Source organism: Saccopteryx leptura, chromosome 2, assembly GCF_036850995.1.
Source record: "Saccopteryx leptura isolate mSacLep1 chromosome 2, mSacLep1_pri_phased_curated, whole genome shotgun sequence".
Taxonomy (NCBI): domain Eukaryota; kingdom Metazoa; phylum Chordata; class Mammalia; order Chiroptera; family Emballonuridae; genus Saccopteryx; species Saccopteryx leptura.
The window spans coordinates 304,420,489-304,434,001 of NC_089504.1; the positions used below are offsets into that span (position 1 = coordinate 304,420,489).

The window sequence follows — 13,513 nt, forward strand, 5'->3', positions numbered from 1 at the left end:
GTTCAGAATATGGTTTTTCAAAACATCTACCACTCTCACCTATTAAATCACGCTTGTTTGAATGATAAAGCATGTCTCAAATAAATTTTATCAATTACTGAGTTATGCATCAGGGTCTTTATTCCCCCAAAGTTAAACATTATTCTTGTGGATGTCTATAAGAAAACCAAAATGTACAAAAAGTGTGAGGAGAGCTAAGGAGCAAGGAAGAAGGGCTGTTCTGATTCATTTAACATGTCAAAGGACCAGTGCCTGGATTAGTAAGAAGCATGAACAAGTCTTTCTTATGCCTGCGACCACCAACAGAAAGGTCCTTTTGCTACTTTTATATATTAGTAGAGCTCTTTTAAAGTTCATTTCATCTTATCACTCACAATATTGCAACAAGGTTCTTATGCATTAGCATAATGACATGTCATGAAACAAGTAGTCTTCAAGACTATTTGAGACACAGGCAAGTCCCAAAGATTCAAACCCGCAATTCCCTCAATTGATATATGTTTCCCTTCTACCATGAAAATCAAACAGTAGACATCCCATCCCATTACAAATGAACCTTCTTTCAGCTTTGGCCTTTTCTTCTTAGGCAAAGAGAGACTAAAGAGAAAAGTTTAGACTAGATCTCTGCCTGGGGTAAAAGAAGAAAAAAGAGGTTTCTTAGTTGCAATGGAGCAGAGAAATAACATATGCTGATATTAGGTGGGGAAAGCAATATTAAGCAATACATTTCAATTCTATTGCAGTTTAAACAGGCGTTTGGAGCCAGTTGAATATTAAATCACCATTTGTACCATTGCTTTGGTAGGCAAAGGAATGTTTATTTCCAAACAATTAACATTCTATTCAGTTACTCAAAAGTTACTCAGTGCTGTTATATACTATGGATTAGGCTGGACACTGGTAATACCCACTCCTGTCCAGGAGTTACCATCCAGTTTGGGAAAGAGACATTCCAATAAATTGTCATGGAATATGTGACAAATTTTAGAATTAAGAGAATATATCATGCAGCAGTAGCACAGAGGAAGATGTAACTAAAATGCTTGAGAGAAATGTATTTTAAACAGCAAATACACAGCCCTATAGGGACAACAGTGGGACATTTCTGAAGAGGCCAAGGTATGAAGAAAGCTTGCTTGACCATGGCTTGTGGTAGATACCAGCTGGGATTTAAAAAGAATGGCCAGGCTGAGCTTGAGAAGAACCTTGACGGACACGCCATGCTAAATACTTAGGACTTTCTCTTGAAAACAGTAGGAACCCACTGAAAGTTCACAAGTGAAAGAAGTACAGGATGGGTTTTATGCTTTAGAAAAAAAATTCTCAGGTAACCAAAGAAATGTCTAAAGCCAGACAATGGGTATCCAGTGTCTTGTGATAGGACTTAACATATGGCAATAATGTATGATTAACAGTTCTAGAATACCAAAGCTTGATTTTTCTTTAACTTAGAGCAAAGTCAAAATTATCTCTGCAATAACAATACTCTTTTAACCTTACAATATGCTCTTCAGAGGTGGGAATCGCCTGTAATCTATAGGCTGAGCCTATAGGTGGTTAGCCCCATTATCAACCAGATTCTGTGTGGGGACCATGGGATGCAAAGGGGAATACAAGAGAAATGCTCCCTGCTTTCACAGAGTTTAGAAATGTGTGTGAGCCAGGCTTAATGCAAAAAAAAAAGTATATAGTTATAAAATATGACAAGTTCTATGAGCAAGAGCAAGGGAATTTACTTTAGACCGAGGAATGTTCAGAAAAAGCCTCCCTAAAGTGATGTGTCACTTTTTTGAGATCAGAAAACAAGAGAATGGGAGAGAAGAACAGGGAAAAGAGCAAGAGAAAGCCAGTGGAGTTAATGAATGACAGGGACAGAAGTGTGAGATACAGGTGACACAGGTGAGAGGTGGACAGGGGCCAGGTCATGCGTGGCTGTGCAGGGTCTATAGACGATTATAAATAATTAAAATGCTTGTATTCCTCAGTAAATGTTTTAGTAGCCCATACAGATAAGTCTGGTCTCTGCATTCAATGGAAGAAAAATGGATGAGGCTTGCTGATACAGAAGGCCACCTGGAGTGGAAAGAACAGGAGGCAATGAGCCCAGTTAGGAGGCCATGGGGATTGGCAGGGGAAAGACACAATGCTTCCCGTGCTGAGGACGAGCAGATGGAGCTGTCAGAATTCCTGAGTTAGAATCGATGGGGCTTTGTCCTAGTCAGTACAGCCTTGTTGAAGTACAATTGGTGGATAAAAAATTGTTTATATTTAGGTGGTACTAAATAGTAGGAGGTCGTGAAAAAGCACTGAGCATGTCTCTAAGGTTCTGGCCTTTGTGCCCAGTTTATGGGATGCCACCATGAAGCAAGTGGGAAAAACAGGAAGGTGAGCAGGTATGCAGAGGGAAAAAGCATGACGTTGACTAAGGACAGGTTGTTTCTGAAGTACTCACGGAACATCAAACTGAAAATGTGGGTCTGGCACTAAGGAGGGAGAGGAGACATGTAATTACAGTTTCGTCAGATGCTGACACAGTAGGCAGATGGAGCATGGGAAGTAGAGATCGCTCACAGGGAATATTTAAGTCAATAAGGAAAGGCGAAGGATGATGCTAGGAGAACCCACCAGCTCTGGAGAGGGGGTCAGTGAATGAGACCGCAAAGGAGTGATCACATATTTTGAAGAGGAAACTTTTGGGACAAAGTCTAGTGGTGAGTTAAAAATGATGCATAATGTCTTTAAAAATCAAACAAATAGATTAAAAAAAAAAAAAAAAAAAAACAACAACCAAAAAACAAAACTGTGTTGAGTGGAAGCAATAGGTAAAGATAGAAATGTAAGTCCGAAACCATAGCACTCCCTAGGGAACAATAGCTATTTCAAAATATGACTGCCCTTTTAATCAAATTGCTGTGATTACCTAAGCATCCCATTAAAGATATGCTGTACCCTCAGTATCATTCTGCAATTTCTAGTGACTTCATAGCCAGAAGAAATGAAGGTTGGAAAATGTTTATTCTATTTCATATGAGGCAAAAAGGCACTCCAAGCAATCAATGAACAACTAAGGTGCCACAACTATGAGCTGATGCTTCTCATCTCTCTCCCTTCCTGTCTGTCTCTCACTAAAATAAATAAATAAATAAACAAACAAACACTCAAACATAGACTTAAGTCTGAAATCATTGATTTATTCACTCATTCAGGATGTACTGAACGTTTTTGGTAGTTGATTTCTTACATAGCCTGAATCCATTTCATATTTTTTTTTATTCTTGTGCCTCATCTGATATTTTTCAGCCTGGCCAATCTGTATTTTTCTGGGAAGAGGGACTGCCCATTTATTTTACTTCGGCGGAACCAATATGTAGAACCTGATCCACGTGGTGCTTGGCTGTTGGATGCCTTCTGGATATTTTATGAAATCATGGACTGTATTGCTTCTCAAGTGACTAAAATTAGAAGATTAGGATTCTTTCCTTAGCCCTGAAACACATTTACACTTCCTATCTTTATATCTGTAAAAAAGCCAGAGAGTTAATCCATTCATAAGAACTCATGGTCTACTATGCTTCAGGAGCTACAGACATTCAAAGATCGCTTGTCCTCAGCAGTACTATAATTAAATGGTGAGATATACACATTTAAAAAGTCAGATAGGCCCTGGCCGGTTGGCTCAGTGGTAGAGCGTTGGCCTGGCATGCAGAGGTCCTAGGTTCGATTCCCGGCCAGGGCACACAGGAGAAGCTCCCATCTGCTTCTCCACCCCTCCCCCTCTCCTTCCTCTCTGTCTCTCTCTTCCCCTCCTGCAGCAGAGGCTCCATTGGAGCAAAGATGGCCCGGGCGCTGGCGATGGCTCCTTGGCCTCTGCCCCAGGCGCTAGAGTGGCTCTGGTCGTGGCAGAGCGATGCCCCGGAGGGGCAGAGCATCGCCCCCTGGTGGGCAGAGCGTCGCCCCCTGGTGGGCGTGCCAGGTGGATCCCGGTTGGGCGCATGCGGGAGTCTGTCTGACTGTCTCTCCCCGTTTCTAGCTTCAGAAAAATACAAAAAAAAAAAAAGCCAGATAAACATATAAGATCATCTAATGGTAAAAGATAACAGCATAAAAAATGTGAAAATACAGTAATAAATGACGTCATTCTCCAAAATAGTCGCATGACTTCATTAGAAGCAGTCATTATGTATTTGTAGTTTAGTTTAAAAAAAAAAAAAAAAACAGTAAAATTTAGTCGAACATATGTTTCCTTACAGCCCTCATTCATCTATTGTTTCAATTTTTCAAGAGACTGTCTTGATTTAGACTTCTGGGGTGGGTAGGAGGAAGAGGAGTTGCTCTCCATCAAAGAATATGTCTAGTGCATCTATTTTTTCATATCTCACTCTGAAAGAGGACTGATTGTGTACAATTCCAGGGACAGTAACCTTACTATATTCTGCAGGTGTGCTCAGTTTTGCAAGAAATAATTTTTAAAGTTTAGCAATTAGGAAAAGAATGTTGTGTGGAGGAATTTATAGCTGGCTGCTTTTTGGAATTTCCTGATTTTCTTGCTTATGTAGTTTCTTTTTTCCTTTTGATTCTTTAATGACAATTAAAAGAACATTTGTTCACCTGTGATGTGGTGGCACAGTGGACAGAGTATTGACCTGGAATGCTGAGGTTGCTGATTCGAAACCCCGGGCTTGCCCAGTCAAGGCACATACGAGAAGTAACTACTAGAGTTGATGCTTCCCGCTCCTCCCCACCATTTCTCTCTCACTCTAGCTCTCCTCTCTCTAAAATCATTAAATAAAATCTAAAAGAAAATCATTTGTTCAGTTGAACACTGTAAAGTGCAGGTACATCTTACAACACTTGATGGCTCCTTCCTAGTCTCATTCACTCTATGAAACCTCACTACTCTTAATGACAGCACTCTAAGTTTGGTATATTGTGTATCTCTGATGTAGAAACTGAGAAACAAAGATGTCAAAAGCTAGCAAGAGGTTGGAACTCAAGTTCAAAGCTAGAACCATTTGACTTCAAGTCTAAACTCGCCCATTAATAATTAACTATACCTGTTGTGTATGCTTTAATGGATACAAATAATTGAATAATAAAAAGCAAACTTAAATACGTTAAAAAAAAGTAGGTCAATCCTTAGAAATCTAACTGATAGCATATAAATATAGTACTTCTATGGAGTATTCAGGGTTCAATCAAAATACTTAGATCTCATGCACATTATGGAACTGACTTAAATATCTTCAGTATATATGTAACCAGTCTCCTCTTAATAATGGACTATTTTTGACCTAAAAAAAATGTGATATAGCCAGTCAACTATTATTTATTTCCTATGAAGCTACCTTTGAAAAATAGCAATGAGCAAAGCCAAGTAAGTTTTTTTAAAGATAATATTAACATATTAACTCTTAGTGTACAGATCCCAATTCCAATTTGATGGGGAGATTTCCCCCTCACCAAGCAATTCTCTGGACACCAACTGTCCTACAATTCAACTCAATCTGATACGATCTACCAACATATAGCGTCAGAATACACACATTAAAGGTCCAGTTCTATAACACTGTCCCCTCCCCAAGTTGTTACTTTTGGTTTGGGGACAACCAGCCCCATCCCTAGGTTAGCTAAGAGCCTCCCCAAAGTGATCTCATTAACATAACAAAAGACACCTTAATCACATTCATCACTTCAGAAATTCCAATGGTTTTAGGATCTCTGTGCCAGAAACAGAAACAAATACCAAATATATTTTTCTTATTACAAATCACAATATCACAACTCTCCACCCTAATTACCCTTGGCATCATTTCTTTCCATCTTTCTGGAAGCACAAGTAAAATAACAATCTGGCCGAATGTAATTGGCCCGTTATTGAGAGTCGAGCAGATTTTGTTGCAAGGTTCAAATAAGTGTCATCACACCTCTTGTAACAGTATTTTCACTTCCTTATGTGGCACTCCGCTGGGACGTCACAGAAAGGTGCATAAGATGATGGAAGTGAGTATGTTTATCTGTTTCAAGTGCACTTTGTAAAGAGATTGTCTCACACATCACAGTAAAGAAAAAGTGTTATCTTTAACAACATGGATTTAAAATAGCAAAATTATACTTAAATCTGTGTTCATTCTCTCTCTCTCTCTCTCTCTCTCTCTCTCTCTCTCACACACACACACACACACACACACACACACACACACACACACACATTTTAAGCTTTCTCCTCTTATCAAATGCCATGTGGATTCTTAAAGGGCTCTCAAAAACAATAAAATGAGGGAATGAAGCTCCTATAACAAAAGAGGCATGAGCCAAACACTACTACCTTCTGTGTCCCATGAAGAGCAGAAATATGGACAATCCACTGTGAAAAGAACATGCACAGAGAGCCCTCTCCAGCCCATCTCCATGGGGATGTTCAGATAAACCCTGATGCTCTGGAGGCACATTGGGCTGGAATAGGCTTCCAGGGTCAATGTCCATGCACATCAGGCTTTCTAACTCAGCCAAAGCTCATCACAGATACAAGTATCTCTCAGAAAAACAGTGGTATGGTGGTTACAAAGATCATCTCTGGGGCACAACAGCCTGGCCCTTCACTTACTGGCTCTGTGACTCTGAGTAAATCATGTGACTCCTCTGTGCCTCTGTCCCTCACCTGAAGATTTAGAAAATGCTAGTATCTTCCAAATGGGATATTGTGAAAGAATTCAGTAAGTACTGAACAAATAAATTTTTTCCCTTAGAAAACACGTTACTTGTAAATTATTTAAAGTAAAAATGGACAAACCTGAAACAGATTGGTAACTCACTTTCACCAAACGATATCTATTTATAACATTATTTGTGAAACCTCAAAATTCATTCCCCAAATGTACATAGAATAATAACTCTTACTAGAGATTCCAGTCAATGGGGACACTAACTGCAGAAAGTTCCACAGTTAGAAGGAAAACTCGTGCCCATCACAAGCTAGAGCTAACCTTCTGACATGTTGCCTCTCCCCACTCCTGATCACTGGACATGTCTAAGGAGAGAAGAGCGTAGGGAAAGAAAAAGAAGAAAAAAGAGAACAAGAGTAGAGAGAAGGGAAACTAGACAGCACACCATCCAGACCCAAAGTATCTTTGGAGGTGGGCAAAACATCGGATCTCCATCAGGTCAAAACAGCCAATGTGGGCTTAGAAACAGCTAGAGAAGAAACACTTGACTAATTTTAAAGAACTTCTACTAATGTGGTATGTGTATTTGTATTTATTTGGATTAGTTTCTTAGTACAATTTTTGGAGTGTTTTGGAATTTTTATTTTGTGTTCTTTGTTAATTTGTTTGTTTCTACCATTTCAAAGTTAATTTCCACATATGGGGCCAACAATATGACAGGAAGGTTTCAAAAGATAAAACTAATTCCCTGTAAATGCTCAAATGCCCAATATGAACAGACTCTGAGAGAAGAGAAATTTCATATTTTCCAGCCCACTGCCTGGAAACGCTATTATGCTCAAGACTATTGGAATCAAAGTAAGCATTGTTTAAATTTCTTACTCATTCTGGACTAGAAAAAAATTAGTATTGGACTTTGAATTAAGCCTATTGTAGTTCTAAAAAATAGCATCAGACTTTGAATTAAGCCCATTATAATTAATTTAGAAATTAGTAATTTAATTACAGATTAGGAATTTATTCAAGAATTATACCCATTAAATTAGTGAGGGAAGGGGCAGACATTGATGGTATCTACCCTTCTTCAGTCATTCAACAAATATTTATTGAGCACTTTTTATATGTTAAATGCTTTTTAGAGACAGAGCATACAACAGTAAACAATACAGAGGGGCCTCTGACTTCATAGAGCTCATATCTATCTTTTAGGTCTAGTGAAGTCTGATACCTGTGGGCATTCATTAGATGTGTGATAAGTGAATGAACAAGAAGCTCCTACTTCATGATACAGTGCAGTGGTCCCCAACCCCCATGGGCCATTTGGTACTGGTCCACAGAGAAAGAATAAATAACTTACATTATTTCCATTTTATTTATATTTAAGTCTGAACGATGTTTTATTTTTTAAAAACGACCAGATTCCCTCTGTTACATCGTCTAAGCCTCACTCTTGACGCTTGTCTCATAAGTTCGACAATTATATTTTAAAATACCACAGTTTTTACGCCGGTCGCATAATTTTATTTTGTGCATTTATCCATCCCACCCTAAAGGCTGGTCCATTAAAATATTTTCTGACATTAAACTGGTCCATGGCTCAAAAAAAGGTTGGGGATCACTGATATAGTGGATTGATCTAATAAAGAGGTAATAAGCATTTCCATGTATTAAAAATACCATCATTCAGACAAAGACAAAGCATCTCTGCATCTATGTTATATCTGTATATAACAAAGGCATTTCCAATACCTTCTGAAATTAGGACACTCTCAACAGCATCTCAATAGCAGCTATCAGAGCTTGCAAACCATGAGTCTTCCTCTAGCCAACACAGAAGAAGTATCTTACTTCACTTATCAAAATTACCTGAATTCTGCCACATGCTGGCTTTCAATCAGTGGTCTTTACTCAAAGCAGCATTTTCAAAAGTGGGCTGACATTCTTGATTTATGGAAGAAGGAACTAACAGCTAAAAGATTATAATTATTTTCGCTAAAGAACTCTTTAAAGCAAGAATTACACTACACCCAATGTACAGAGTGACTCAACTAAGAAACAGACTGTAAAGAACAAAAATAAGCACCAAAAGCATTTAAACTCTCAGTCTTTGAGCAAATACAAGTACTTGTGTTTTTCTAGGTAATGCAACACCATTTTCTACAACAGGATTCACTCTTTGTGTTTGAGATATAAAAAGATTAAAAATATAGCTATGTATTTAACTTCTTGGATTCAAATAGAATAAAAAAGAGAAAAGAATTTTTGTTAGCAAGCCATCTTAAATTTTAATTATTTAAAACACTCTTTAAAAAACTTTAACAGCTTCATAAAGTATAATCAATATATAAAATAGCTGCATATATTTAATGTATACAATCTGATGATGAGTTTGAACATAAACATACAGCTATGACATTACCACCAAGATCAAGGTAACAAATATATCCATCATCTCAACAAGTTGCTTGTATAACATGTGTGTTAAGATCTACTCTCTTAGAAGGATCAAACAAGACACAAAACTAACAGAAAGCAATATATAAAATGGCAATAGGGAACTCACAAGTGTCAATAATTACACTAAATGTAAATGGATTAAACTCACCAATAAAAAGGCACAGAGTAGCAGAATGGATTAAAAAAGAAAATCCAACTGTATGCTGCCTACAGGAAACTCATCTAAGTAACAAGGATAAAAACAAATTCAAAGTGAAAGGCTGGAAAATAATACTCCAAGCAAATAACATCCAAAAAAAAGCAGGCGTAGCAATACTAATATCTGATAATGATGACTACAAGACAGCAAAAGTACTCAGAGACAAAAATGGCCATTTCATAATGGCTAAGGGGACACTGAATCAAGAAGACATAACAATTCTTAATATATATGCACCAAACCAAGGAGCACCAAAATATATAAGACAGCTACTTATTGATCTTAAAACAAAAACTGAAAAAAATACAATCATACTTGAAGACCTTAATACACTGCTGATGGCTCTAGATCAGTCATCCCAACAGAGAATCAACAAAAATATAGTGGCCTTAAACAAAACACTAGAGCACCTGGATATGATAGACATCTACAGGACATTTCATCCCAAAGTGACTGAGTATACATTTTTCTCAAGTGTACATGGATCATTCTCAAGAACTGACCATATGTTGGGCCACAAAAACAACATCAGCAAATTCAGAAAAATCGAAGTTGTACCAAGCATATTTTCTGATCATAAAGCCTTGAAACTAGAATTCAACTGCAAAAAAGAGGAAAAAAATCCCACAAAAATGTGAAAACTAAACAACATACTTTTAAAAAATGAATGGGTCAAAGAAGAAATAAGTGCAGAAATCAAAAAATATATACAGACTAATGAAAATGACTATACGACATATCAGAATATCTGGGAAGCAGCCAAAGCAGTGATAAGAGGGAAGTTCATATCACTTCAGGCATATATGAACAAACAAGAGAGAGCCCAAGTGAACCACTTAACTTCACACCTTAAGGAACTAGAAAAAGAAGAACAAAGACAACCCAAAACCAGCCGAAGAAAGGAGATAATAAAAATCAGAGCAGAAATAAATGAAATAGAGAACAGAATAACTACAGAAAAAATTAATAGAACAAGGAGCTGGTTCTTTGAAAAGATCAACAAAATTGACAAACCCTTGGCAAGACTTATCAAGGAAAAAAGAGAAAGAACTCATATAAACAAAATCCAAAATGAAAGAGGAGAAATCACCACAGACATCGTAGATATACAAAGAATTATTGTAGAATACTATGAAAAACTTTATGCCACTAAATTCAACAACCTAGAAGAAATGGATAAATTCCTGGAACAATATAACCTTCCTAGACTGAGTCAAGAAGAAGCAGAAAGCCTAAACAGGCCTATTAGTAGAGAAGAAATAGAAAAAAACATTAAAAACCTCCCAAAAAATAAAAGTCCAGGCCCTGATGGCTACACCAGCAAATTTTATCAAACATTCAAAGAAGACTTGGTTCCTATTCTACTAAAAGTCTTCCAAAAAATTGAAGAAGAAGCAATACTTCCAAACACATTTTATGAGGCCAACATAACCCTCCTACCAAAACCAGGCAAGGACTGCACAAAAAAAGAAAACTACAGACCAATATCTCTAATGAATACAGATGCTAAAATACTAAACAAAATACTAGCAAATCGAATACAACAACATATTAAAAAGATAATACATCATGATCAAGTGGGATTCATCCCAGAATCTCAAGGATGGTTCAACATACATAAAACGGTTAACGTAATACACCATATCAACAAAATAAAGAACAAAAACCACATGATCTTATCAATAGACGCGCAAAAGGCTTTCGATAAAATACAACACAATTTTATGTTTAAGACTCTCAACAAAATGGGTATAGAAGGAAAATATCTCAACATGATAAAGGCCATATATGATAAACCATCAGCTAACATCATATTAAATGGCACTAAACTGAAGGCTTTCCCCCTTAAATCAGGAACAAAACAGGGTTGTCCACTCTCTCCACTCTTATTTAATGTGGTACTAGAGGTTCTAGCTAGAGCAATCAGACAAGACAAAGAAATAAAAGGCATCCATATCGGAAAAGAAGAAGTAAAGGTATCACTTTTTGCAGATGATATGATCCTATACATCGAAAACCCCAAAGAATCCACAAAAAGACTACTAGAAACAATAAGCCAATACAGTAAGGTCGCAGGATACAAAATTAACATACAGAAGTCAATAGCCTTTCTATATGCCAACAATGAAACATTTGAGAACGAACTCAAAAGAACAAGCCCCTTTATGATTGCAACAAAAAAAATAAAATACTTAGGAATAAACATAACAAAGAATGTAAAGGACTTATATAATGAAAACTATAAACCATTGTTAAGGGAAATCGAAAAAGATATAACGAGATGGAAGAATATACCTTGTTCTTGGTTAGGAAGAATAAATATAATCAAGATGGCCATATTACCCAAAGCAATATACAAGTTTAATGCAATTCCCATCAAAATTCCAATGACATTTTTTAAAGAAATGGAGCAAAAAATCATCATATTTATATGGAACTATAAGAAACCCCGAATAGCCAAAGCAATCCTAAAGAAAAAGAATGAAGCTGGGGGCATTACAATACCTGACTTCAAACTATATTATAGGGCCACGACAATCAAAACAGCATGGTATTGGCAGAAAAATAGACACTCAGACCAATGGAACAGAACAGAAAACCCAGAAATAAAACCACATATATATAGTCAAATAATTTTTGATAAAGGGGCCAACAACACACAATGGAGAAAAGAAAGCCTCTTCAATAAATGGTGCTGGGAAAACTGAAAAGCCACATGCAAAAGAATAAAACTGGACTACAGTCTGTCCCCCTGTACTAAAATTAACTCAAAATGGATCAAAGATCTAAACATAAGACCTGAAACAATTAAGTGCATAGAAGAAGACATAGGTACTCAACTCATGGACCTGGGTTTTAAAGAGCATTTTATGAATTTGACTCCAAAGGCAAGAGAAGTGAAGGCAAAAATTAATGAATGGGACTATATCAGACTAAGAAGTTTTTGCTCCGCAAGAGAAACTGATAATAAAATAAACACACAGCCAACTAAATGGGAAATGATATTTTCAAACAACAGCTCAGATAAGGGCCTAATATCCAAAATATACAAAGAACTCATAAAACTCAACAACAAACAAACAAACAATCCAATAAAAAAAATGGGAAGAGGACATGAACAGACACTTCTCCCAGGAAGAAATACAAATGGCCAACAGATATATGAAAAGATCCTCATCTTCTTTAGTTATTAGAGAAATGCAAATCAAAACTGCAATGAGATACCACCTCACACCTGTTAGATTAGCTATTATTAACAAGATAGGTAATAGCAAATGTTGGAGAGGCTGTGGAGAAAAAGGAACCCTCATCCACTGTTGGTGGGAATGTAAAGTAGTACAACCATTATGGAAGAAAGTATGGTGGTTCCTCAAAAAACTGAAAATAGAATTACCTTATGACCCAGCAATCCCTCTACTGGGTATATACCCCCAAAGCTCAGAAACATTGATACGTAAAGACACATGCAGCCCCATGTTCATTGCAGCATTGTTCACAGTGGCCAGGACATGGAAACAACCAAAAAGCCCGTCAATAGATGACTGGATAAAGAAGATGTGGCACATATACACTATGGAATACTACTCAGCCATAAGAAATGATGACATCGGATCATTTACAGCAAAATGGTGGGATCTTGATAACATTATACTGAGTGAAATAAGTAAATCAGAAAAAACCAGGAACTGCATTATTCCATACGTAGGTGGGACATAAAAGTGAAACTAAGAGACATTGATAAGAGTGTGGTGGTTACGGGGGGAGGGGGAGAGGAAGAGGGAAAGGGGGAGGGGGAGGGGCACAAAGAAAACTAGATAGAAGGTGACAGAGGACAATCTGACTTTGGGTGATGGGTATGCAACATAAGTGAATGACAAGATAACCTGGAGTTGTTATCTTTGAATATATGTATCCTGATTTATTGATGTTGCCCCATTAAAAATAAAATTATTAAAAAAAAAGATCTACTCTCTTAATAAATTCTAAGTGCATAATACTATACTGTTAACTATCGGCACAACCTTGTACAGCAGAACTCTAGAACTTCTTCATGTTGCATAACTGAAATATTGTACTATTGAACAACAACTCCCCCTTTCCCCTCCTCATAGCCCCTGGAAACCACCATTTACTCTGTTTCTGAGTTGGACTATTTTAGGTACCTCATATAAATAGAATCAGACAATATTTGTCC

At 37.0% G+C, this 13,513-nt stretch overlaps 1 protein-coding gene across 1 annotated transcript in view; it reads right to left on the reverse strand.

Annotated features, from left to right (window-relative positions):
• The window catches only part of GRM8 (glutamate metabotropic receptor 8), an 822,068-nt gene that overhangs the window by 460,982 nt on the left and 347,573 nt on the right, over positions 1-13,513 (reverse strand). The window lies entirely within an intron of this gene.